Source organism: Polistes fuscatus, unplaced genomic scaffold, assembly GCF_010416935.1.
Source record: "Polistes fuscatus isolate 324 unplaced genomic scaffold, CU_Pfus_HIC Scaffold3, whole genome shotgun sequence".
NCBI lineage: Eukaryota > Metazoa > Arthropoda > Insecta > Hymenoptera > Vespidae > Polistes > Polistes fuscatus.
Window position 1 is genome coordinate 9036573 of NW_025113107.1, and position 26919 is coordinate 9063491.

The 26919-nt window shown below is 30.8% G+C and overlaps 1 protein-coding gene across 9 annotated transcripts in view; it reads left to right on the top strand.

The window, feature by feature from the left end:
- Nucleotides 1-26919, top strand: part of LOC122519104 (protein tincar) — a 166671-nt gene that overhangs the window by 51498 nt on the left and 88254 nt on the right. For 8 of the 9 annotated variants that reach the window (XM_043638338.1, XM_043638346.1, XM_043638345.1 and 5 more), the window contains one exon: nt 17483-17540. The exons of the other annotated variant lie outside the window; for it this stretch is intronic. The gene's annotated coding sequence lies outside the window, so the exon portion shown is untranslated. The remainder of the gene's footprint in view (nt 1-17482; nt 17541-26919) is intronic. 9 annotated transcript variants of the gene reach the window in all.

The following is a 26919-nucleotide window of genomic DNA, read 5'->3' on the forward strand; positions in this document are numbered from 1 at the left end:
TTTCGGCGTGACGGTGAGAATACCCGAGTAAGTTCCTTTACATAATGCATAAGAAAGTTATTTTTTTTTCTTTGGATGAGGGGGGGGGGTCGGGGGACGTATTTTACGAAGGTTAAATTAGTATAAAAGCGTGCATGCGTACGTGCGTGCTTCTTGCGATCGCAAATCTTTTGATCAAATGGTGGGCCTAAATTTTGGTTCTGGGTGTTCTTTATTGCTCAAAAGGTTGAAGACTTTTTCGGTAGTTAGGTGAATAAATTTGAACCGGCTAACCGGAAGCACGCTCATCCTTAATTTTCTCTCTTTCTTTTTTCATTCTCTTATTATTTCTTCATGGATAATAAGACGATAATAAGAAATAAATGAAACTCGTTGAATTTTAACGCGCCTTAAAAGATCGGATGAGATAGTCGTTCGTACCGCTTCGATGATTTCCATAAGCTTGCCAATTTCGAACGGGTTGAATTACACGTTTGCGTATTGCATAAATGTTTGCATGAAACGATGGAAGTGGAAAGGGTTTCGTGTATAAGGGGATTAGAAATGCATCGGATGGATATTAGATCGTTAAATCGTGTTTTATGTATTTAAATGCTTACATTCACTTTTCTTTGAAATTATTTTCATTTAAATTTAATTACAAATAATCGAAATAATTGAAAAATAACGTATACAAAATGTTACATATTTTAATAAGTCAATTGACTTCTTTAAAAAATGTCATGACAAAGATATTATAAATTAATTTGATTTATGATAATTACGAAAAATTTGATTTTAACGAAAAGGAAATATTATTCGAGTTTAATGCGCATAAGAAAAATTATAGGATTTCCATTTATAAATTAATCAGGGTCACCTTGATAAAGGTAATGAAGAATAAAAATAGTATCGAAAAGACAATAAACTTATAATTAAATCTTTAAGGTTAAATTAAAAAAAGAAATACGATTTCGTCTCTTAAATCTAATTTTACGAAACATATATCAAATATCAAATTTTCATAAATTGAATATAATCCAATTCTACGAATAAAGCAGGTCAATTAAAAAAAAATAAAAAAAAGGGGAGGAAAAGGTTCGGCACAAATATTTTTACATTTTAATTAAAGTAGAAAGCATTATTTTTTTATTTTGCATTTTTTTGTTAAAATATCTCACGCGGGCTAGATACAGATTTAATTATAATATACTTTCTTATTCTCAAATCTTTGAAATATTTTTTTCCATTTTACGAAAGCCTCACTATTACTATCTTATATTAGTGGTTTTTTTTCGTCCTTAATCGTCAGAGCCGAAGGGTTATCGGCCTCCAATTAAGTCGAATAATACGCGTGAGCACTTCTCCGGGTTTAATTAGCGGTGCCAGGAGGCAGCCTAAGCAGTTTCATCCTTCTCTTTCGAATTCGTTTCCATTCTCGTTTCCAGTCCGAAATCGTACCCATCATCCTCCTGCCTTTTGTGATTAGCTATTCCGGAAGGGATTCCAACAGGCACCACCTGAATCCGTCGTATCAATTAGTCCAAACAATGGAGAAACTTTATAGGACACGCATGTCCTTTTCTTCACAATTTTCCTCGAGTAGATAATAATATTTCACATTGAATAATCGATTAGTTTGATATGAAAATAATATTAATGATATTAACGATAAGATTAATTTTATTCAATTTATAATTGCAATCTTTTCGTTCAACATCATATTATTTTTATTTAATTTTTTTTTTATTTAAATCTTCTGAATAGTTCAAAGGTTAGAGCAATCGAATGAGTTTACGAGTTTTGGGTTTCGATTAATCGAGGGGGTCGAATTTTCTCACGAATATTGTAATCTTGTTTTAATAATTATAATTATAATTATAAATAATATTATTGTAATTTATTAGTTAAGCTAATACATAATTGGTTGTTATTTATTTATAATTTAATTTAACTTTTCGATAAAGATCGTAAACTTTTGTTAGATTTATTATTAAAAAAAAAAAATCAATGGAAATATAGAAGATTAAGTTAGTTCGTTGAAGGTTCACTATGGCTTTAATTCGGTATTAATGAGAAACTAAATTCTTGAGAAAAGAGAAATAAAGAAAAATAAAAGGGGTTCGAGAGAGAGAGAGAAGAATAAGGGTAAAAACGAATAAGCTCGGCTGTAACCCCGTATCTCACATTTATTCTCTCATTTAGTCGGCATCCTATAGCTTTGGCTTGAGTATCTCACAGGAAAAGTAAGAAAAAAAAAGAAAAGAAAAAAGAATAAATGTAAGAGAGAAGAGTCGACGAACTTCTCAACTCGTGATTGGCTTAAACGTGCTCTATGAATTAGCTTTGTTTGCAAGTAAAATGAGGACTTGCCCATTTTTACCAGTGCACGTATCTTCCAACTTATAGGTACGTACGCGTGCATAAAAGGATAATGAAAAAAAAAAAGAAATGAAGAAAAAAAAGAAAAAGAGAGAGAGAGAGAGAGAGAGAGAAAGACCAATTAAGAATGATGACGTTAAAGTAAGCTTTTCATCTCGTTAATTTCAAAAATTAATTAATGATTTTCGAAGTTCGTATGAACAATCAAAGTTTTCCTATCATATTAATTTGTACGTATTTATAACGTAATTTTATCGTAAAACATTATTTATAAAAATGTAGAATAACAATTGATTTGAAATTACAAATGTAGTAATAATGTAATCGTTGAAATAATTATATTAAATGTTTTTTTTCTTTTACAATTTTTTAATGAATTAAGTATTAAATATTAAAACAATGTTCAATTAATAACCGAATAATATTTAGAATTCTAATTTAAGAATAAAATAATTATAAAAATAGTAATAACATTGGATGTAAAATTTTAATGAAAAATATAAAACTCTCTCTTTTTCTCTCTCTCTCATATGCTTCTTACATCTTCTATTATAACAAAGGTCGTTTTTACGAATTGCAGATAGTGGTAATTAAACGCACGGTTAATTCAACGAAAAAGAGATAATCACGTTTTCTCTAGTTGCACTTAGGACATAAACCGAGGAAGATAGAAGGGAGATAGAGAATAAGGGGGTAAAAGGGGCAGAATGTAGGGGGTAGAGAAGAGGCCATTGAGAATAATGGCAGACTTTTTTTTCACGCATCATGCGTATTTCTGAGGGGTTACTACTATTACGATGTTTTCACTGGCGGTTAATTCAGTATCCTCGCGTAATTGCCTACCGACTCAACTGCAACCAATGTGCATTGCCAGCTGCATCTACGAACAACGGTTTGGCGGCTATCATCTCTGCCGTATTGTCGTAAAAAAAGGTGCAGATACTCGACCTGCTCCGAATTTTTTTTTCTCAATTGTGTTTCTCGCGAGTATCAAGTTTGTTTCTTCTCTCGTTAATTTTTTCTTTTTTATTGAGGAAAAACGACACATCGAACGTGTCTATCGTTCGATCAAAAAATTACAGTCCGTGTACTGCAATTTATTTTATAATGACAAAGCTAGACGAGTCATTCTGAATGCATGTACGAGGTATTATTCCCTAAATGGTGAAAATATTTTTCTATGGAATTAAATTAATCGAAAATATATAATACAATTTTGGTCACGTTAGATGCTTGATTTTCTTAAGAAAAGTAATTAATTTTAACATTTTCATATATTACATATGATTGAAATTAATTAAAATATAATACAATTTATTTTTAATTGCTTAATACTTTTATTCGTTGAAAATATTGATAATTTGATATACAGGTCTACGATATACAGGTCTACGATATACAGGTTTTACGATATACAGTCTTTGATTTACGGGTTGCATAATTGTTCTTTTCTTTTAAACATATATATTTATTTTTATTTTTCTTCGAAATAAGACATAAAATATTTATTCTATTTGCTGAAATGCATTATCGCACGATGATAATAGTATACATAAATTCTCGATAAAAATTTGAGTGTGTTCGTGTTATACTTTTTTAAGTTGAATTGATTGAAATCTTTATTTTTCTTTTTCTTTTCTTTTGTTTTTTATCGTCCCGTATTAGTTCGCTTTGTTTCTTACACGTATGAGAGAAGGTCAAACTTGGGTAGAGAACACTAAACCGTATCTGGAGTATTTCCTACGACTTCCGCGTGCTATCTTGCACCTTGACGGTAACGTTAAACCCTGTTCTCGTGACAAGAAACAATTCCATTCCAAGCTGGTCATGATGGTATATAAGTAAAGTCACCTTGATTGCCTCGTTAATCCTGAAAACTTCGAGTTGACACGATAGACGTGAGATTAACTCAAATTTTATCGGCTTTTTATTTAATATAAATATTTCATTGTTTGATGAAATACAGATTTTCAAATTCTCATAACTTTTAACGTTAACGAGCATTTTTTTTCTCTACTTTCATCTTATAATTTTAAATGAAATATTAATTGATTTGCACACGATTTATTTTTAAATCGTATATATTTTTTAATGATATTCATCATAAAAATGTTTATAATAACATGTAACAAAAGGTGTTCTACAAATTTCATCAAAATCTAAAATTTGAAGACTACGTATTCTATATTTTACACATCATTAATTTTATTTAAATTGAATGTGTTAAATTAACTTTTTCATATAAATATTACGCGAATCGGGCGAAACGCATAAAAGAAACTTATGGTCCTTATGGAAACTATAAACTTCTCGTAGGGATTTCTTTACTTAAAAGACTATAGTAACGCGAATAAATTTTTATTTTTTGGTCTCTCTTTCTCTCTCTCTGTCTTGAAGCTGCTATACGAACGAAGCCCTTAATCTCAGAGAAAATACAACACGTTCCTTCCTTTTCTCTACGTGTCGACAGTAAGCCCATGTTTTTATTCTCTCTCTTTCTTTTATACTAACATCAGATTAGTTCTTTCTTGCTTTCTCGTGATGAGAAACGATTTCATTCTGGGCTCTCGGCGAGCATGAGAACATCGTACAAAGAGGACCGAGGGCATAGGTTAATTCAAACTACTGTCTTCTTACACTCAAGCTAACACGTGGACAAGATTCCAACGTTAGAATGTTTCCAACTCGGCTTACTTCATTAGAAGAAGAATAAAATTGTACGAGAAGAATAACGTTGGATATTCGTTTTGTTACATTTTACTCATATTTTTTTAACTTTTATCGTAGATTTTCATTATTAATGTTTATCATTATTATTATTATTATTATTATTATTATTATTATTATTATTATTATTATTATTATGAAACAAATTGTTCTTCTACACTTTAAACAGAATATATATATAATGTTATTTATATTATTCTCATCGTTACAATTATCTTCCACATTTGTGGAATAAATTTTTCAACAAATTATCATATCGTACACTCTTGTCTCTAATATATTTTCACAGTAGGTTGGAAATATTATCGCACAATCCTACATTATAGTTTAACTTATTCGTTTAACATGCAAATGGAATATCATGTAATGTTATAGCATTACGAAAGAAAACAATGATTGGACGTCCCCTAAGGGAGAAACGATACACGATTATATTAATAATCGTGGTCCTATTGAAATCTTTTAGAAAAACTAAATAACATCGACCTTTTTTAAGATACTTCAAGGAAAGTTAAAAGAAAAATCTTTTCCAATAACTTTGCACGAGATGTGTTTTCACGGTCGATTCTCTGCTTCTTCTTGGAAAGATATTACAAGTGAAGGAAGGGGGTGGGAGGGGGAACCTTTTCCAGTTCTTTTTCGTAACATTCATCGTAATAGTAATAGTCGTACTAGCAGAAGCAGTAGAAGCCGTGGAAAAGCGGTTTTCATCGGTTTCTTTTCTACAATCCGCGATCATCTTCTGTTGTCTCGGTCTGTTTAGTTTGCTTTTCGACACGGATTACGAGCTACTCTCGTCCAGTCTAGCACTCCGACTAGTACTTTCATCTCTTATTTCTCACACTCACATCAGTAACACCCCTGGTTCTCTTTACTAACCGAAGTGTGGGTGAAGAAGAAGTAGAAGTAGAAGTAGAAGTAGAAGTAGCAGTAACGTTGGAATACGGTGTGCGACTTTGCAATTCCGGAGGATTCGACGTGTTCCGAAGTATCCGCCTTTTCCTTTGCTCAATGCTTCTGGAAAAAGGGAGGCAATCACTTTGGGATTTTATCCCTGGGATTACCATGAAAGAGTGGGGGTTGAAAAATACTGGGAGAGAGAAAGAGAGAGAGAGAGAGAGAGAGAAAGGTGGTGATAGGATAAAGAAATAAATAAATAGACAAGTACATAGGTAAAAAAAAGTAGGGTAGAGTATATAGGGTGTCCCAGTAATCTGTATCTTTTTCCGGTATGTTTTAAATATTAAAGTTAAGTTTTTAAACTATACGATCGAACATCTCCATGCCAAATATAATAGGTACTCGTGAGAACATTGGTCAAATGGGGTTTGGATAGCTTAATGGATATAGCAATCGAATTATCCTAGGCTCGAGTCTTGATTCGGTCAATCCAACGGCTTAATTTATTAATACGAGTAACAGTTGTAATAGATGATGTCTCATCGGTTTCAATAAAACATACTTATTTTGTTCGTTGTTTTTATTATTGTATGAACTATGGATTATATATTTGTGTTGTATATTTATTTAAATAATTATTCAACTTTAACCAATAACGTACTCGTTTTACAATTATTTTCTTTTAATCACAAATTCTTCTATATTATTGACAATAAAATATTTTTTTCTACATTGAAATCAACGAGTCTTAAATTAAACTTACAAACTTTTATATGATTTGTATTAAGATAATATTCTTATTGTATGCAGTTAGAAAATAGATTCAGTATTAAAGATCATTTTTCTTTTCCAATAATCGTTTATTTTCTAGACAAATTATTTGGTATACCTTATGTACTAAGGAAAACAAAATAGAAGAAGAGATCAAAATAGAGAAGTAAATATATAGCGGAAAAGAAAGATAGAAAGAAAAAATAAGGGTAAAATCAAGATAATGGAGAGAGAGAGAGAGAGAGAGAGAGAGAGAGAGGGAGAGGGTTGGTACTATTCGATTACATCGGATTAAATGGAGACTCTCGTCGAAGTCTCGTGGCAAACAGAGCGGCATACCAAGAACACACTTTTCAAAGGTTCTTCTCTTTCCTTTCTTCTTATCCTTCTTCTCCGTCGTTCTCCTTATTCTTCTCCGTTTCCTTTGAACGTGTTCTCTGGTCGTTCGAGCTTCCATGCACTGTCTCCTTGGAGACTACTTGTACGTTTACACCCTGAATTCCGTTCGAGATCGAGTTTGTCCCGTGGCCTCGTTGGAAATGGCTCTCCATCGATCCGAACTCTCGGAAAGGTGTGTAACATAGTTTGTATGTGTGTGTGTGTGTATGTGAGTTAGAGCGAGTCAGTGAGTGAACAAGGGGAAGAGAGAGAGAGAGAGAGAGAACGTGCCCATCGACTGCATCCTTCGAGTTCATCGACCCAACCAACTCTTCTCTCTCTCTCTCTCTCTTTCTTCCATGTCCTGTACGTCCTTCTCCTTCTCCTCTTCATCCTCATCCCCATTCTCATCCTCATCCTCATCCTCCTTCGCGTAATTACATTCTATGCGGAGAGGAACTAATCGCGTTGTTCGCGATACACAGAGTGCGCGGTCTTCTTCGCGGTGAATTGAACGTGCACGAGAAAAGGGCTGGTGGTGGTGGAAGAGAGAGAGAGAGAGAAAGAGTACAATAGAGAAAGAGAGAATCGAAAACGATGTGGGATGTCAAGGAAGATTGGTGTTAAGTTTAAACAATAATGCATTTATGCTTTTATGTGTGTTTAATTTTGATATCGATTATTATATTATTTTTGGGAATAATTTTGAATATTTATTTTAGATCATACGTGATATAGATCTTTTTTTTTTTCTATAAACATTTATCTGTAATACAAGTTTATACTGCTTGGATTAATTTTATTCTCTAGTAAAAAGGTATCGTATATAAAAAAAAAAAAAAAAAAAAACGAATCTCATTAGCGCTGTGTTAATTTCAAAGGAAATTGAAATACAAAGAGACAATCGAAAATTATGTGGGATGTCAAAGAAGATTGCATTAGTAGTTCATTTTAAACACTTATTCGTGCTTTTATATATTTAATTTTAAATCAATTGTTATATTATTTTGGAATAATTTTAAATATTTATTTTAGATAATACGTGATCCAGATCTTTTTTTTCCGTTCTCCAAACTTTTGTCTGTAATTTTAAGTCAACAACTGTTTGGATTAATTTTATTTTCTACTGAAAAGAAATTTCATAAAAAAAAAAGAAAAAGAAAAAAAGAAGAAAAAAAAAAGAAAACGAATCATTAACGCCGTGTTAATTTCCAAGGAAATTGAAATCCAAACAATAACCCCCATACCACGTGCTTTCATAGCAGACGTGTTTTGTATGTTTCTAATTGTGCTTGGAGTTCTCGAAATACGATTCTAATTTAAGAACGAAACTCGAAATGTCGGGGTAGAAATGTTCTTTTCTTTCTGCTTTCTTCTCTCCCATAGAAAATATACTCTTGTACATTTTCGACGAGTCGAGAAACTACTGGTAACCCGAGTATTTTGGATAGACGGGTAAGGTGTATACTACTCGAATATCTGGTTCAAAATATTACTCGAAAAATAATAACAAAATGTTAATAGGCCAGTCAACGCGGGCCAAACCCGGAACTTTTCTTGTTTATGCTTCAAAATTTGACCTAAGGGTAAGTTGACGACGCTGAATCGAATGGTGCTAATTATAATAAAATCAGCAACCGGCATCTTGGGGAAAAAGGGTAAAAAAGGGTAAAATATAGCCTTATCTTAGAATCTAGGCATTTAATCGAAAAAAGTTTCAAACAAAAGTTGTAGAGAATTAAAATATACATAAAAAATGTTCTATGAGTTATCTTCGTATTTTCAAAAATAAGCGCATAAAATTGGATTGAAGATGGGAACAAAATTTTAAGAGTGGGAGAAGGCAAGCTTATCCCTCCGTCGCGTTTTACACGCGAGCGAGCTAGTATGCGTGCGAGCGTCCGTGTGCACTAAACACAAACGAAGGATCTTCGGCAATCTTCGGGACTCTCGGTCTTGAATGAAAGTGCGAGTGAGAGAACAAACCAATATTTCTCTCTTTTTATTTATCATGCGATAACGAGTATTATTGTCCTTGGCCATCGATTGTTGAGCCTTCTGATATTTCTCTTTTTATATTTTTTCTTTCGGTAGCGAGAATTTTACGTCTTGGCCATCGAGCGTCGAGCGTTTTGTATACGAGTGCGAGTGAGAAAGAAAACCGATATTTCTCTCTTTCTATTTTTTCTTTCGGTAGCGAGAATTTTTCGTTTTGGCCATCGTGCGTCGAGCGTTTTGTATATCTATATATATCGGCGTATAAGCGCGGCATTTTTAAATCGAATCTTGATGCTTATGGCACGCCGTTTCTTTATTTATTGTCAAAAATAATGAACCTTGAGTAAAAAAAAAAATAATTCATTTTAACAGAAACTATTATTATTTAGTTGAGAGTAAAAATAATGAATTAATTTTGTGTCTCGCCATAAAATTAATTAGAATAATTAATTGATGTAAATTCTTTGTCTCACAAAAATTTATTTGTATATCAAATTGAATACGTATTCTTTTTAAGACGAAATTTAAAATTTAAATATTTTTCCTATTAAATTATTTATTTTATAAAATTCTAAATTACTGACTTTTTGTCTCGTAAAAATTTATTAGTGTATCAAATTAAATACATATTTGAAAAAGAAGAATTTTATATCCACACATAAAATTAATTCAAGATATATATGAAAGGATATTCTAAAAACGTGGAATTTATTTTTAGTCTATACATAATTTTAATTCATTTTTATTATGTTATAAGAAAACAGTAATGCATTCCGATTCATCTTCGAAGTCTTAAGAATTGTACGAAATAAATTGAACAATTATTAAGTGGTGCGTTAGCGTAAGGAGTAACGTCTTCGCTTCTCGCGCTGGGTATTTAACGTTCGATTCTTTGTGGGGGAATTATTTTTTTTCTAAGTTTTTCTATCCTTAACAAGGAGACGGTCAGTGAGTCCCACCTCAGATTTTTTTCAAATTTTGCACTAACGATAAAAATTTATTAAGAAATCAACATTATTACGTGAGTAATAAAGTTACTAATTATAAATTAAATAATATCCAATAAATAACAAAAATTAATTTTTAACGTGCCGAAGCGAGACATTTTTTAGGATGATATTTACAGGATGAATTTGTAATTTAAGTAATAAATCTTCCTTTATTTGTGCAAGATGTAAAAAATTTATTGCTTTTAATTTTTTTGTAATAATTTTAATTTTTTTCTATATATAATTAGAAATTAGGAAACGTAAAAACAATTTATATAACCTAAGGATAGAAAAACTTATAAAAAAATAATTCCCCCTCGAAGAATCGAACGTTAAATACCCAGCGCGAGAAGCGAAGACGTTACTACTTACGCTAACGCACCACTTGATAATAGCTCAATTTATTTCATACAATTCTTAAGACTTCGAAGATAAATCAGAATGCATTACTATTTTCTTATAACATAATAAAAATGAATTAAAAATATGTATAGACAAAAAATAAATTCCACGTTTTTAGAATATCCTTTCATATATATCTTGAATTAATTTTATGTGTGGATATAAAATTCTTCTTTTTCAAATATGTATTTAATTTGATACACTAATAAATTTTTACGAGACAAAAAGTCAGTAATTTAGAATTTTATAAAATAAATAATTTAATAGGAAAAATATTTAAATTTTAAATTTCGTCTTAAAAAGAATACGTATTCAATTTGATATACAAATAAATTTTTGTGAGACAAAGAATTTACATCAATTAATTATTCTAATTAATTTTATGGCGAGACACAAAATTAATTCATTATTTTTACTCTCAACTAAATAATAATAGTTTCTGTTAAAATGAATTATTTTTTTTTTTACTCAAGGTTCATTATTTTTGACAATAAATAAAGAAACGGCGTGCCATAAGCATCAAGATTCGATTTAAAAATGCCGCGCTTATACGCCGATATATATAGATATACAAAACGCTCGACGCACGATGGCCAAAACGAAAAATTCTCGCTACCGAAAGAAAAAATAGAAAGAGAGAAATATCGGTTTTCTTTCTCACTCGCACTCGTATACAAAACGCTCGACGCTCGATGGCCAAGACGTAAAATTCTCGCTACCGAAAGAAAAAATATAAAAAGAGAAATATCAGAAGGCTCAACAATCGATGGCCAAGGACAATAATACTCGTTATCGCATGATAAATAAAAAGAGAGAAATATTGGTTTGTTCTCTCACTCGCACTTTCATTCAAGACCGAGAGTCCCGAAGATTGCCGAAGATCCTTCGTTTGTGTTTTAGTGCACACGGACGCTCGCACGCATACTAGCTCGCTCGCGTGTAAAACGCGACGGAGGGATAAGCTTGCCTTCTCCCACTCTTAAAATTTTGTTCCCATCTTCAATCCAATTTTATGCGCTTATTTTTGAAAATACGAAGATAACTCATAGAACATTTTTTATGTATATTTTAATTCTCTACAACTTTTGTTTGAAACTTTTTTCGATTAAATGCCTAGATTCTAAGATAAGGCTATATTTTACCCTTTTTTACCCTTTTTCCCCAAGATGCCGGTTGCTGATTTTATTATAATTAGCACCATTCGATTCAGCGTCGTCAACTTACTCTTAGGTCAAATTTTGAAGCATAAACAAGAAAAGTTCCGGGTTTGGCCCGCGTTGACTGGCCTAAAAGTGATATCTAAAAATGGAAAAATTGTAGACAATAGATGCAGTACGAGCATTATTATAAAAAGAAATATTTGTGGATTAATCTTTATCGAAAAATTTTTAATTCTGAATGAAATTTCCTCGAATAATTTCAAACTTAATGCTTTATTACATTTTAAAATAATCACAATTTTTAGATACCGTACATATATGTATAATAATATTAATGTAATTCGACAAAAAAAGTCATAACGAATCGACAAGTAATTCCAATGTGTTTGCTCTTTGAAATATTGCATTTCTCAGTATCGTGCTTAGTAATCGTAACTCTTGCTCTCTCATCTTTTTCAATTTGACCTTTCTTCGTGGTAACAAAAATGCAGAGAAAGAAAGAAATCAAGAAAGAAAGAGAGAGAGAGAGAGAAAGAGAGAATGAAAAAAAGTGAAAAAGAGATAGATTACCTCGGTGAGAATCATCTCGGTGAGTTATCGTCGAGATACTCACTTGACAGCAAGCACTCTAACAGAATACGCGCCCACACACGCGCGTTCTCGTACACATAAACGTACAGAAAAAGACACACTATAAAATGCAAGTTCAGAAGAAGATATAAGATGATTGAAGAAAGAGATAAGGAAGGAGTCGTCAGAAAAGGGAAAGGTGTCACCTGGCAGTAGATTTTATTCAATGAAGAATTTCCACGAATTAGTACCTACCTAAGATAGATGTGACTGCTCAAGCATAAAGTCTAGACGAGTATGACGATACTGCTGTTGCTGCTGCTGCGAGTGGTTGATGGATGTAATTCGGTGAAATAAGAGAGAGAGAGAGAGAGAGAACAACTTTCTCCTCAGGATATCTTTGATATTACTAATTAGTCGCTGCAATGAGTTACAACGAGTGAGAGAAAGAGAGAGAGAGTGAGAGTTAAGTGTGAGAAGAGTGGTGAGAGGGGTGGTGAGGAATGGAAAAGTAAAGTACTTGCTCACGTTCGTTTAATCAAGGAATTTGGAGACAGGTCTTTCGTTGGATGGCCAAGAAACGGGGGTAGGACTACAAGGACCATCATAACTAGCAAATAACTTCGCAGACTACCCTCTCCCCCACCAATTTTCTAACTTCAAGAGAGATATTATTACTTGGTGAAACTCTCGAAAGATGGATGGTTTATATACTTACAATTAGTGTTGCGTGTGAAGTCCGATATATTTCAAGTGTTACTTTGATTATGATACAAACGTCGTTATTGGAATAACATGGATTTAAGTATTATTTTTTTCTAATGCATTTTTATAAAACGATCGATAAAGTTCGTATATATGTATAGATAATATCGATTCAATTATAACACATTGTTGATCGATAGCGTTTATACTTGTGCTTGCTCATGCAAGCGACTGATGTAATGAATGAAATATTAAATGACGCATGTTGGGGTAACGCAATATTGTTTGCCGTGTTCGATGATGATGGCGTTTTGCTTTCATTTCGATATGAACCAATTTTTGACGCAATTTTTATTATATTCGTAAAATGTTTGTTCGTTAAACGTGTCGGATTTTTGTATTTTGTAATTCGGTCTTTAAAAAAAATAATTATTATTCGCGGGATGATTCCGAGTGCGTAGAAAAAATATCGATTATGTTGGGATTCATTGCGAATTAAGTTTTGCGTTTGCGTTATTTTAAATACTTTTCAAATACTCGAAATATATTTATTTTATTCTTTTTATTTTTTTATTTTTTATTCTCTTATTATCGACGCATATAAATAACAAATAGGATGCGTCTCGTCAGAGATGATACGTTTTTCCTCGTTTCGTATCGGTTTTACACTCGTCTCTCCCGCCATCGTTCACTTTCCCTCATTTTAATTCATTTTATATTCTTTTCGTAGAAGGTTTCATCGTGGCTTTAGCATCCTCTTATGAATATTTATGTCCAACCGTGGGACGAGTCAATTATAATGGTACACTTACCGCGTTTTATCTTTAAGCATAGATTTAAATGGTAAAATTCTGTGTTTAATCTTTTGCGATCGAATTCTATCGGATTTATCGAGTTTATAATTAAATTTAAAAAAAAAAAATAAAAAATAATGAAAGTCGAATACGCGGAATCGGTATTGTCTAATAAATGAATATTACGATTTTACTACAACGCTTTGGCGTTCAAAAGTATTGCAAAAATAATCATTGTATTTTTGTTATATCTCGTGCGTAAATACAAATATCCTTGTTAGATCGATTTTTGATCGTTCGAATGAAATTATATTTCTCTAACAATATAAAATATCCTTTTTCAATAAGATTAATATAAAATAGAAAATTGAATAACCCTAAATGAGGAATGTTGAAGATTATGTTATTTCAAATTTTCAATAAGAGCGAGTACGAATATTTCTGTTTCTCCCTGTATGATAATTAATACAGTTTTATTATTAAAAGAAAGAATTTCATAAAACCGAGAATTCTCCGAGTTAAAATTAGTATATTAAATTTCTGTTTTCTCTCTACAAAATTTACCTTTTTATTCCACCTTTGAACTCTTTTAACATTCGTTTATTCTCTCATTTATTCGAAAATGTTCTTGTAATTGTGAACAAAAAAAAAATCCTTTTCACTTTCGGCTTATTTCTCTCTCTCCTTATCTTTATTTCAGAGTCAAAAAAAAAAAATAAATAAGATATATAAAGAAATAAAGAAATCGTTTTTAAATGTGAACTCGTGTGCGTTGCTTTGAAATAAACGTACGCTCGAACACCGACGAAACGTAACGTTAGCCACGATATTACCGCGATGGAAAACGTTTGGGTGCTTGCCAGAATACCACAGAAGTTTCCTACATACGATTTGCGTATGTATACGTTTATACATGTATTATAAATACATATATGTAAGTACATTTAACCATACGTTCCCTACATATATCTATGTATTTAAATATACGAATCTTTATATGTTTGGGTAGATGGGTTATGTAGTACACGAATACTTGACCACGACAATGCGCTTTAATTTTGTAAAATACAAATACGTAACTTTGTACCCTTTACTCGAGCACGTGCTGCTCCGTCTACAATTTCCCGCGTGACATTTCAATGCGATAAATAAAAACTCGTTCTTATTATACCTAATCGTTTCTATCGATTTAATTATTATTCTTACTTGTGTAAGGAAATAATAATAATAATAATAATAATAATAATAATAATAATAATAATAATAATAATAATAAAAATATAAAAAGATAATTGTATTACAAGGACGCGGAAAGACAAATTTGTGATAGATTTTTTTTTTTGGAGGTGGGAAGGAGGGTGGGTTTTTACATTTTCATCGAATTTCGTTCAAGTTGGAAAAATTATTCCTAGTAATCCGATTTTTCTTTCTTTCTTCCTTCCTTCCTTGCTTCCTTCCTTCCTTTTCCTATGATTTTCTTTTATTCCGTGAAAAAAAAGGGAAAGAAAATAGAAAGAAAGAAAAAAAATGACAACGGAGAGGAGGAAGGGTAGTACCTGGTTGATTGGGAATTGTGTCGCAGCACGTGGTATCTCTCCGAACAGAAGGGTTAATTCGTTGGCTGATAGCTCAGCGCGGTCTACACGCGCATGCTAGAGGAAAAAAAAATTTACGGACGCTTCATATTCAAATATGCGAAAGACTCGATCGGGGGTGGCGGATGGTATGGAAAGGTGAATACTGGGAAGGGTGAATAAAGAGAGAGAGAGAGAGAGAATTGGTGATATCGAAGTAGTGGTGGTGATGGGGGATTTGGTTCAACCCGAAAACAAAAAGTTTTTCCACTTTCATGCAAATCCTGTCCCCATAATTGCCTCCGTATTGGTAACAGTATAAGTTTTCTATCCCTTTTCGTTCCTTGTTATCCTTCTTCTTCCTTTCTTATTGCCAGGTTTACCCCATGGCGTTTGATTTGATTCTTTTAGATTGAAAGGATATTCTAATTTTTTTCTTTTTTTTTTCTATTGAAAAGAAACAGCTTTTTAGGAACTTGTATTATTTTTTTCGATAAATGGTAGAGATACCAAAGTGAAATCAGATTGTTACATTTATAGATTTATATATATATTATTTATATAAATTTGTATAGAAAATTTTGTTAAAAAAATTCATTAAAAGTTTTGATGGAACATGAAAAAGTTAGTGCATGCATGCATGTGTAGTTTCAAATATTCACAATTATTACGATTGTGTTAGATATTGAAATAATGTTGCAGCAAAAATAAGCGAAAAATAAAATAAAATTATTTTATTTATATATTGATTATTAAGAGAATTAAATATAAATTTTTCATTAGAAAAATTATTAAGAAAAAAAAAACGTTAAAAATTTTCATGGAAATGAGATGAAGTGGCTACTTTAAAAAATTCGTAACCTTCGTGATTGTTTATATATTTAAATAATTCTTATGTCAAAACAGGGGCGCAAAGGAAGGACCAAAAATTCTTGCGTAAAAACATTTGTAATTTTTGTTAGCTGACATGTCGGAATATTACTTTAATGCGCGACAACTATTAGACGAAGAGAAGGAGCAACCAACTAGGAAAGAACTTCCGGTCGTGTTTGCCTCGTTTGTCTTCCGGTCGAAGACAGCTACGTCTGCGATGAGATCGATCGAGTTTTCTTTATTTCTCTCTTTGTACCTCGCGTATCCCATTACGGAAATACGTGCGGCAAATCTCTCCTTTTTTTCATTTTAAGTTTTCCAATTTTTTTATATTTTCTTTTTGTTTCTTTTCTTCGTCGCTTTTAAGATAGAACAAGATAAAGAACTTCGACGTTTCTTTAATTTATTAACATATAACATATCAATTTTCTCGCATATTTTTTGCATTCGTTGTTTTTACTTTAATTATCGAATAATCATTTATTAATTCTTATTTATGTACAATTTTACATACATTTTGAATGAAAAATAAAAACGAATTCTTTACAGAAATGTGGACTGATCGATCCTGGGGTAGGGGGGGAGAGGAGGAGTTTGTTTTTTTAAATTAAATAGATATTTATATTTAATTACATTTCATTTAGATGTAATCCATTTTAAAAGATATAATACAAAAATGTATTATATTTTCGTTAAATAATTACTTTTCATGTCATTCGAAACTTATTATTAAGCTCGATATAAATATAATTCCATAATTAATATTCTATATAATCTATATATCGTTTTCAAAAAATAATAATATATGTGTAACTTTGGTTCGGCTTTATCGAATTGCTGTTTTGGGACGACGACGACGACGAAGTAAAGGAATATTTGAATTCGTCCCTTTAAAATATCTTTTTTCTTTTCGTAAAAGAAGAAACTCCTTTATCTCTCTTTCCTTCTCTCGAACGCTTTGTACGTATTCCCACATGTAAAAAAAAGAAAGAAAGAAAGAAAGAAAGAACAAAAGTGGTGCACGGACTTATGAGGGGTGGTTTCAAGTTTCGGAGCACCGTCAGTCGGTACGAATGTTTCCTTCACGGAAGATTAACGATTTGTGGGGGTCCCTAAGCTTCCGCTAGTCTTTCCCTATCCCTTTCTTTTCCTTTTCCTTTCCATTTTCTTTCCATTCTTTTCAATACTTTACTTTTCTTTTTTGCAATTTTTGTATTGTTTGCGTAAGAGTTTCCGTTGTCGCCCACATTGAAAAGTTTTTATTTAATTTTTGTTTTCAGAAGTCACGTCAAACGACTCGAACAACTTCAGCCAACGTACGTAAGGAGGGGGAGGGGGGTAAGTTTTAACGAATACACAACAATAATTATATTTCTTATTTTTAATAATAATATCGATAATTCGTGAAAATATCGTAATTTAGATGATAACAATAAAAAATATATATAATTCATAAACGAGCTCGTACATAATATGTATTAGGTTTGTATGTAAAATTATCGTGAACTCGCAATGGATGCATTAGGGATACCGGAAACGATACATCAAACACGTTACTGTCGCTCCAGTCAAACAAGTATGGTAGATAAATAGACTATGATTACCATTTTAGATATGCCTAACACGCAAATGTATGTTTTATTTGTGTATCTTACGTTATTTTATTTTTACTTCTCTACGCAAATATATCGTCACGAATGATTGTTATTTTTTTTTTTTTTTTTTTTTTTTAAATTAAATCCTAAATTAAAACATTCTATCCACGCGCGACGCGCATAAAAATATTTTGAATAAATTATTTAACACAATATATTCTCTCATTTTAAAGAGAAGTTTTTTTTAATAGTTGAAATTTTGTATTATCCATCAAATAAGTACATGTTAAGAAAATGATAGCAATACTAATTTACGTTCGAAATGTTAATATAAATGAAATCAAATAGAACGAAGTTAGTTCTTTTTGGAAAGAAGAAACTTTTGTAGAAATTTAGATGGTCGATGAATGAGAAGATAAATTTCGCGACTGTGTCTCCGTTCTCACTTGGACGATTTCGAATATTAATCACGTTAGAAGTCGATAGATCGATTATCGTCTGATCAATGTCCATGGAAAGCAGCTTTCGAACGTGCAAATTTCATATTTTACATTTCATGACGCGTATCGATAATCGTTTAGCGAACTGAGATAAAACGATCGATGCGTGAACAATTCGCGAACGTTTTCCAGCTAAGCGTTTTAAATAGAAATAAAAAAGATAATCAAATAAAATGAAAAATATATTATGTGTCGATAACGGACGGTGTTTAAGGATCTGACGTAAGAGTTTTTTTTTTTCTTTTTTTTTTTTTTTATTAAAGAAACAATTGATTTCGTAACGAAACTGATATTTAAATTGGAATGGTTAAAACGGTGTTGTTATGATGAATATATAGATGGATATTATGTTAAACGTGAAACGTTTTACTCTCACGTGTGTAACTAGTAGTAACGCTCGTCTTTCTCTACGTGACGTTCGGACGTCCGGATGTCCGGATGTTTCCTGAGGACGTGTGCTTGCCAAGAATGGTGACTCGAGTAAACCATGCTGTTGTTATTATTGCAAACGTTTACCTGTCAGCAGCAACGTAAACGTACGTTTAATGCGTGAGAAGAACTCTTATTATTACATATCCTTTTCATTTTTTATTTACAAGATATAATCATTTTCATATTTAATTTTAATCATTTACATCATCATCTTGTTATTATTCCAAAACAATAATGTTATTAATATTTTGTAGACAATATTGTCCAATATAAATTAATAGTAAATTGATAATACAATAATTGGATCAAAGTTTTGACAGAATGTTAATAAAACTCGTTGATCTTAAATTAGGTTCATTTAATTTGAACATTTGTATTTGTTTTAAATAGTTGTTGTTTTGATTATAATATTAACAATTTTGATCAATACAATAATCATCAATTTTATGAGATTTGTACTGTGTTTAAACGATGTTGAATTATTTTAACGATCGATACGTTTACAAAAAGCTTCGTGGCTCTGGCGAACAATAAACATTTGTTTTTATTAATATTTTCAAGAATATATTTATTTATAATTGGATTATTATGTATTAGGCGGACCGAAAAGTGATGTCATTTCTTTTTCACATTTAATTCATACATGACTTTAAAGTATGCAACGAGTTGATAAATAATAAACAAAATACATTGACATGCGCAGAAACAACATTACATCCCCTTAATATTATAAATTATTATATAATAGTAATATATAAATAATTATAATAGATTAGAAATTAATTGGAGAGGTCAATATTTTCTAAAAAATATTAGATAAAATAATACGATAATAGGAAATAAAAAAACGATAATAGGGACGATAAGGATTGTTGTTTAAAGGGAGATATGTCGAGCCCTAAAAATGTATTTTCCAAGTTCAAATAGATGAATACATCGTTATTGACACCGAATGTATGTAACCGAATATAAGGACCACCGTAAAGCGGGTATGCAACGTGTCGAGTTTCCTAGCTACTCTCCTAATCATATTTAAGCTTGGTTCGACGTGGCGTGAAACAAATACGAGTTAAGCAAGAACAACATAGTTGTCAGAATTTACTAATTTCAACAGCAGTTACTATTATTATTATTGATTAATATTAATTAATTATTATTAATATTGATTTGCTTGAATTAATATTGATTTCCATTGCAATTAAAAAAATTCATATTCATATTTTTGATAAATTATTATTATTATTATTATTATTATTATTATTAATAACAATAATAATAATAATAATAATATCGGATATTTGAAACTATATTCTCATTCGTTTCGAATTCGATTTGATTCAAATGTACGAGTAACAATTAATCGATAATATATTTGAATTTTCCTACACAATTATACATTTGTATATTATTTGGTGTGTATGCATGGTCGCGTTAAACTAAATGCGGATAAGCGGTTTCCGAATGATATCTCGGGATAATTCCGTTATATTGGAATCGTTTTACTGGTAACACTTTGTTTATTTAATTCACTAAAATTCTATGATTCGATTGACATTATCTATTTGGATAGAATTGAAAATAATTATAAAATGAATAGACCGCGGTAGTGCGTGTATAGTACATTTCTATGCATATTTTTCTCGTATATAAAAGGATGGAAAATTTCGGATATGGTTTTGCATAAGTGAACTTTTAATAATAATAATAATAATAATAATACAGATTAATCCACGCTTTCTATTATTTTCGCTATTAATATTTTCGGACCATCGTCGCGAGATCGTTAGGGGTGGAATGTTTTTAATTCACTTGTCAAAAAATTAATATTTTTCTATTTTGAAAAACAATTAATTATATTTCAATCGATTCTCGTATTTGTAAGAGAAAAAGTTTATTTTATATTTATTTTGAAAATTAATAATCTAAGCTGTTTTTTTTTTTTTTTATTGGAAATCTTGAAACGGACGTGGAAGAAAGTTTTTTTTACAGATAAAATAAACGTTGGTGATATTTACGTGTTTTTATTACGTTCAGCCTCACCCCGTGTACACGTTGCAGTCCTCGTTACGTCAATCGGCAAACGCTGACTATGTAAAAAAAAAAAAAAAGAAAAAAAAGAAAAAAGCCGATATTTTCTAAACAGTCACAAAGTTTATCGTCACATACTTATATCCGTCGAGGGAACGTAAGTTACGTCAGGATAACGAAACAAAAAAATTTCAACTTTTCTGGCTCGATATCATATCGGAAATAGGAAGTTTCTCGTGCCTGTCGTTCGTTTGATCTGCGCGATAAAACTGTCAAACGTTTAATAATGTTCTTTTTGAAAAGAAATAAAAAGAAATGGAAGACAGAAATCCAATGATATTTCTCGTAATCGAATTCGCATAAAAATTTGTTATTTCGAAAGAAAAATCTCATCGATTATTCGATTTCGTAAATTACCTATCAAACTTAAAAAGTTCACATTAAATTAAATTATACTTATTAAAAATTTAGAAAAAATAAGTAAAACAATTGGATATTTGTCTTTTTTATAATCGCATTTCGTTAACAAATTTAATGTAATTTTCAGTAACCACTTATGGGACTTCAAGGACAATCATTTTGTCTATTAAATTATTATCTTCAAACGTGCTGCCCCTAACAGACCTTCAAAGAGCTAGAATTTGAGTAGTAATAAGGTTTCCTTCCATCTCGTAAATTCAGTTGAAATTAGAGAATCTCTTCTAATTGTTATTACATATTAGTTAGTTTGCTGAAAGTCCGGTATTTAGTATGGTTGAACATTTTAACACCCATAGTGTCCTCGGTCGACGTTTTAATCCTAGATGGTCAGGTTTGTCTGCAACGTTTCGATAATCCATCCCACTTACCCACTCGACTTTGAAAGTGTCCCTTCGTCCACGACCGACTAGGTTTGAAAAGTGGAGGAGGGGTGGACTATAAGGGTGGAGGAAGGGAGAAAAGGGATCGAACGATCCTCTTCGTGGTCTCCCTTTCCTCACCGACGAACCTCGTCCGCAAAACTAATTGCATTCGTAAAGGCATTAATAATCCCGTCTGAATTAATTCTGTCGAGAAAGGAAGAAGAATCGTTTTATTCCCGGATTATTAAAGGTTTACTAGATCATATCGGCACGTACGATCTTCGAATTTATAATTAATGTTTAGTTTTTCTTTAATTCAAAGGAGAAGAACTTTACGAGTCAACGTCGTGGAAAAAAAAGCTTGAAAAACTATAATTAAATTAGTTCTTTTTTTTTTATCGAATTTCAATTGAACGAAAATTATTAAGTATAATAAATGGATACATTTTTATTGAGGAAATAAATTGAATTAATCATTTTTAAATGTTATCATACACATTCATTGAAATGGTGTTTCAAGACAGACCATATTTCGTTGCGTAAAAAAATAATTAGATTTTTAGTGAAGAAATAAATGAAATGAAACGTTTTAAACTTCTCATATAAGCGTTATATGTTAATTGTTTAAATTCGTAATTATAATATAATATTAAATAATACAATTTCTTATTACTCTCCAAAATAAGATATACTACGATCAAATTTCAATAATGACAATTTTTCTATAATAACATTGAAGAATTAAATTAATTAGATCATTTTTAAATAATGACTTCGTTAATTAATATTATAATAGTAAATCGATTTACCGTTAAACGTCACTTCTTCGTCATCGCGTTAATTCATCCCATTTGATTAAATCGTATGGAAAATAAAAATGAATTAAATTCAATTAAAATAATATAAAATAAAATAAAATATTATAGGTTTTTTTTGGAAGTATAAAGAAAAAAAAGGGGACATATGGAATGGAAATAAAAATCGTCGAGCAATTGCTTGTTCTCCTACTCGATTAATATGTAGGATTTTTTAGTTCTCTCTTTCTCTTTTTCACCAATAGGAATTTCAATGGATGCGTATGGATATTACGCTGTTGCGTGCAATATCAGCAAAATAGAGAGAGATAGAACGAGAGAATGAGGGAGAAAGAGAGAGAGAGAGAGAGAGAGAGATGAAGCAGTGGGTAACGCGTTATCGATTTTTGCGGAGGCGCTGTTCGCGTGCGCCGTTTATAAACTTTCGTCGTGGATTACACGCTCGGTGCTTTCGTAAACCGCGAGTGTGATCGGTCGTCGTCTTTCGAAACTGTAGAGAAAAAACGGAAAAACAAAAAAACAATAAAGAAAAACAAACCGAGGAAAAGAATGAAAACGGACGAAGACGAAGTACTACGACGAGTCACGGTTATGTTACCAACCCCCAATCTCCCTTCCTTTTAATTTTTGTATTTTGTAGTTGTTTCCTCTTTACGAACCTTCTTTTAACTTAAACTCGGCGATTGCGAATCGAAAATATGTCGTTCGTTAAAAATAATCTATTAATGTTTCTTTTTCTTTTTTTTTTTTGTTTATCGATACAAAATTTTAAAAATCATTTTTGAAAATTTGTTTTAAATAATTACAAGAGTCGTTTATCTTTTCTTTTTATATTTCTCCGAACAAATTTTTGGAATCAATTGAACAAATATTTGTATTTGTTTTCTTTTTTTTCTTTCTTTTTTTTTTTTTTTTTTTTTTTAATAACATTGAAATAACATCGACACGAATTTAAATTTCGTTTATGTTAATATTTGTTGAGGGTTAGAATAATTTTCGCTTACGTTTTTCAGATATTTCGAGTAAATGATAATGCGCCTGGGTATTTCGTTTAATAATAAAGGATAAGCCGTATAAGTTTTCCGATAACAGCCGCCGTATTTTTCGGCGTATATATTATTCGAGGCATTATCGGTTTTCGATTATGTCTTTGTCCATGAGTCAGTCAGTCTCGCGCTTTACATTCCAAGACACTAATCGAAATCTTGACTAACGCGTCAATAATGAAAGACCATATATACGTAACGCTTAAAAATAATTATTATATCCCTAACAGGTACATGCATACATCTTTGGTTATCACGAAAAAATATACTATTTTATTGTATAGATTAATTATTTTATTTGTTATTTTATTTTCAAACTATTTTTAGATTAACTATTAATTTTAATCGATCTGCGCTTAAGTGTCTACGGACTTAACACAGCTTTCTGTACGATATTGATACATCGATTTGTTCGAAAACGTAATTACGTTTGTGTGTACGTGTAATTTGCATAATGAGATGACATTACGCGAATGGGTTGCAATAAATGTACCCTAATCGTTGTTAAAACACTTGTGCCTTGTAATTAATCCAACGAAGAAACGAGAATAAAAGAGGGTAAAGGAAAGAAAGAGAGAGAGTGAGAGAGAGGGAGGAGAGGGAGGGGTATGATTCTATCGAGACACGATGCCTTTGTTAGATCATTCTCGTGTTGCTTCCTGCTTCGTGAGCAACCTTTCTTTCTCCTTCACTTCCCTTCTCTAACCTTCTTCGAAACTCACCCTATCTTAAGTCGACCTTTTCACCCAGCAATTATACCTTCGTTTTACGTGTGTTCGAATTTTTAACTATTACTATGGAATAATTTGAAAATTTCGTTATTTCATCGTTAGTTTGAGTAGCATCGATCGACATCGGTAATTAAATTTTAAACGTTCTTATCTGTAATAAATTGTTTTTCTAATAATAGACATTAATTACGAATAATGTATTTATTAATAATGAATTTTAAGGATAATAATCTGAACAAAATTCAATACGATCGGTTTGAAATTTTCTATTTAAATTTTGCGTTCGGTGTTATTATTTCGTATTAATTGATTTTACGACGATTATAATGATAAAATATTATTTAAATATTATTATATAAAAATTGTTTTTAAATTATTAATTAAACCAATAACTAATTGACTATTATTTGTATTCAATTTAAAAAAGATATATATATATATACATTTCGTTTCAGGACCGGTACGTACAAATTTAATAGAAAATATTGCAGATATATATTTTTGATCCTTCTAACTTTCTCACCGACCAATCACCGTTTAGAATCTAATCGCTCCGATAGGAAAGCTTCCATTCTAAGAAGCAGTTTTAACCCTCGAAGTGATTCCAAGGGTGTTCTGAACACGACGTAGCCCTGCGGGAGATCTGGCAGCAATAAGGGCGAGTATCGAACGTTATCGTCGCGCTTCAACCAATGAGAAACGCGTCGTCTCCCTTTGACGTATAACTCGAGAAATTCCTTGATAGGTAATTATCGAATCGATGGAATACCTAATGGATAATGGAGTTACCTGAATATTATCATTAGCTAAAAGATATTTGTCATTTATTTTTAACTTCATTGCGTTAGTATTATTATTATTATTATTATCATTTTGCCATCTTCTTTTAACACGTTAACGTATTAAATGAGTTTTTTTTTTTTCAATGGGAAAACACTTTTTACTGTGGAAAAATAATGTTTTTATTGAAAAGTTGATTAGTGTTTACCGTATTAATTAATAAAATGAAATAGAGCAATATTTTTAAAAAAGTTAACTGAATTTTAATTACGGTACTGCCCGATTAAATGGAATACAAAAAATATTTTCGGAAAATAATTTATTTTTTCTCTTTTTATCTCAAATTCGTTTTAAATTATAACAAACTTACATTTAAAACCTCATTGTGTTTCGATCCGTTAAGTAATTTTATTTTTTGATATAATATTGGATGGAAATATGTTTAAATAACAGAAATATTTCAAATTTTACTGTAACATTATCCATTAGCCATTAATAATATTTACGTTATTTAAACGAAAAAACAAAATATCGCATTGTTAATTGCAAAAATGCATTAAATATCATTCCCGGAATTGTGAACGTTATTTGTGGTTGTTTTTTTTTCTGTCGTTTTTTTTTTTTTTTAGATGGACTCTCCCTTCGATCTCATTCGTACATTCACAAAAAAAAATGCAGCCAGACGGAAAACGAAATAAAATTTCGTTCGTAGGGATTTTTGACGGAAGCCACTTAGAAAATATGGATCGATGGCGGCTAAAAAAAAATATATATATATAAAGACTAAGAGAGAGAGAGAAAGAGAGAGAGAGAGAGAAAAGACATACATTCGTTTCCAACGAACCGAGTCCGCGACCCTCGGTCCTCTTCTCTTGTGTTTCGTTTTAATTCATTCAGTTAGCTCCCATGCCACGAATTTTTAACGTTTTGTGAGAAATCCTTTTTCTGTCTCCCTCTATTTTCTGAGAATGAAATAAAAATACGGACCAACAAAATAAATACACATATACATATACATGTATAGGATGAAATATATTTTAAATATGAACGGTCACTTTAATTAGGCTTTACTTTTATTTCTTTTTTTTTTTTTCTTAAAATCAAATATTAGATATTCCTATTGAAATAATTCCATCGTGTATATTTAGTCACTAGGCATGCACCAACTGAGTTTCATTTGGGAAATCACGAGTCAGAGAAATGTTCTCTATCGATATGTAATATTTGGTAAAGATTAAAAGAATTCATTTGGAGACGCACACTAATCGAATGACAAGTTCTAAACCACATTATCATTAGTACGTATTAGTTCATACGTAATAGCTTCTTGCATAACTTCATTATAGGATATTTGCTTCATTTTCCTAACGTATGTATATGTATGATATGTTCTATCTTCTTAATGAAGTCATTCACGTTTATCACTGATTACCAATAATATTAAATTTAGTAAAATTATTTTTCTCAAATCTAATGGCAACGATTCAATTTGTAATAATTTACAGTAAATATAACTATACAATACAAATTAATATTAATTAATACTTATACACGAATTTCTTACCTTTTGGTTATAATATTAATATTTTTAAATTAATACTTTATTCGTAATACAAATTTGTATAAAAAATTACTCCTACGAAAATATAAATATTAATTATAATAAATCGTTAAAAAATATGATACGTTTTAAATCAATCAGTAAATCGATATAATATCGACGCAATACAGATATTAATATTTATCCCTTTAACCATTCGTAACGTTAGATCGTTTTTTTTTTGGCTTTTTTCTTTATTTAAAGTACTTTCAAATAAAATGAAACGTCAGTTAATTTTCAAAGCAATTCAGTTATGAATGGTGGTTTGAAGAGTTTACACATGGCAGGATTTCCAAAACGTGTTTACAGTATTGGTCCATCGTTTGATCCCGAAGCGAACGATTCTCT